At 39.3% G+C, this 2,387-nt stretch overlaps 1 pseudogene; it reads left to right on the top strand.

Moving 5' to 3' along the window:
* The window catches only part of LOC102859467, a 14,198-nt pseudogene extending 12,086 nt beyond the window's left edge, over positions 1-2,112 (top strand).
* Positions 2,113-2,387: the final 275 nt, after the last annotated feature.

The raw sequence follows: 2,387 nt of genomic DNA, 5'->3' as shown, positions 1-2,387 counted from the left end.
TGCCACTGCTGCTGGGGTAAGATAGTATCTCATTGTGGTTTGCATCTCTCTTATTGCCAGTGATTTGGAGCATTTTTTCATATATCTGTTGGCCATTCAAATGTCTTTCTTTGGGAAAAAGTCTTTCCATGTCCTTTGCCCATTTTATAATTAGATTTGCTATCTTTTGCTTGTGGAGGCCCTGTAGGATTCTGTAAACTTTCATTTATGAGACCCTTTTCTGAGACAGTATTGCCAAATGTTTGTTCCCAGTAAGGAGGTTTTCTTTTCACCCTGTTGGAAAAAGGTTTTTATGTGCACAGGGATTTAAGCTTTAGAAGGTCCCATTGATCAATTTTATCCACTTCAGATTGTGTATTTCTGTCTGTATTTAGAAGTCCCTTTATACCATAGACTAGGCCTTCTAAGCTTGGTCCCAGTTTGTCTCTTATGAGCTTTCTGGTTTTGGTCTCTGATCCATCTTGAGTTGACTTTTGTGTATGGTGTGAGATGCGGATCCTGTTTCAGCTTTCTGCAGTTAGCAGTCCAGTTTTGCCAGCACCATTTGTTGAAGAGGAATGAGCTTATTTTTCATTAATCATGTGAGTTGAAGTTATTTTATTTCTTTGAGCCCAAGAACTTTAATTTGTTAAGTTTCTCCATAGATCTCTTATCTGAGAAATTCTTTCCAAGTCTCATTGTGGATCCATCCAGTTCTTTATTCAGTAAGCGTGCTATCCATTAAAGCACTACAGTACAAATAAGACCAAAGTAATCAATCTGTTTTCTTTGAGTGATTTTTTCTATTAGCTTATTTTACAAAATATTCTAGATATATAATTAAGAATGGAACAAACAGCCCACCACCCAGTTGAAATAAAGAACATTACACTGTTTTTCACCTATCGTGTTGGCAAAAATCCTGAAGTTCCACAAATGTCTTATTGGCAAGGCTTCAGGGAAACAGCACTTCCGTACAATGTAGGAATATGAAATAATGTCTCTGAAGGAAATTTGGCAATATCTAGCAAAATTGCATATGCATTTCACGTTTGGACACCACATTCATCGCATTTCTATAAACCTTTAGCCAAGATGCGCAGGCAGAGATAGGAAATGATATATGCACAAGGCTATTCACCACAGTACTATCTGTTATAGCAAAAGGTTGGAAACAATCCAAATGTCCATCAACAAGGGGTTTTAAAACATTCATACGATGTAGTACTGTACTGTAGTGAAAATACTATAAAATGGAAAAAATTAAAAAAAAAAAATACTATAGAATGTTTACGGTGAGCAGCCATCTTGCCACCATCCCTCACAAGCTCTCCTGTCAGGGTCACAGGGACGCTAACCGGAGTCTCCCGGGGCGGTGCTTTCTGCTGCCGCTGCAGAAGCCCCCTTCCTGAAGAACGCAGCCCTCCGAGGTCCAGGGTTATTGCAGGCCACAGGGGTCTTTCACAAAGGACAGCCAAATCTTGCCCCTCTACCGCCTCTTCCTGAACATGGAGGAAAAGTTCTCTTTGGACTGATCCCTCACGAATTCTTCCAGTTTCTTCATCCTAAAACAGGTGTCACAGGTCCTTACTTGCTTGGAACTGGGCTTATCCTATATTTTTGGTCCAAAGAAATATATGTGGTTACACCAGAAACCTTCTCTCGTATAGCAACAGTCCAGTTGCTTATCTATGAAGTTAGAAAAATATGGTGCCTCTATTGGACAATTTGTTGATAAACTTAATGAGCAAAACATTGCTCGACTAGAAGAGTTGAAGCAGACTTCCATGAAATACATCCAAGATGCGATCTGTTTAGAAAAGGCCCAGCAGGCACTGGCTCAGAAATGCCATTACCTTTTTTGATGTTCAAAGGAATAACTTCGCTATGGCCTTGGAAGTTGTGTACCGAGAAGTGCTGCTCAGGGTGTACAAGGAGGTGAAGAATCGTCTGGACTACCAGATTTCTGTGCAGAGTATGATGCGGAGAAAGGAACAAGAGCCCATGATAAACTGGGTGGAGAAGAATGTGGTGCAGAGCATCTCCGCATAACAACAATGGGAGACAATTGCCAAGTGCATTCAAGATCTAAAGCTGCTTGCAAAGAAGTCTCTCGTACAACCAGTTATGTAAATCTACTATTTCCACTGAGGCGGCTGTGGACAGTTGAATTAACTAAATGGAAAACTATCTATGTTACAAAAAATCATTCTTTGTATTATATACTGCTGTCTATTCAAGTTACAGTTCTAACTAAAACTGAATTATGAGTTTGCTATATTGGAAGAATAAAACACACTCATTGGCCAGTAAAAATTTTTTAAAAACCCAAAACCTATAGAATGTATACAGCAGAAATATCATTTGACCCAACAATTCCACTACTGGGAATTTACCCTAAAGAAACC

This window comes from Elephantulus edwardii, unplaced genomic scaffold (assembly GCF_000299155.1).
Source record: "Elephantulus edwardii isolate Elephantulus edwardi_28Jun2011 unplaced genomic scaffold, EleEdw1.0 scaffold00137, whole genome shotgun sequence".
Lineage (NCBI taxonomy): Eukaryota > Metazoa > Chordata > Mammalia > Macroscelidea > Macroscelididae > Elephantulus > Elephantulus edwardii.
The sequence above is the reverse complement of the archived record's forward strand: the minus strand, read 5'-3'. Positions and strand labels throughout refer to the sequence as shown.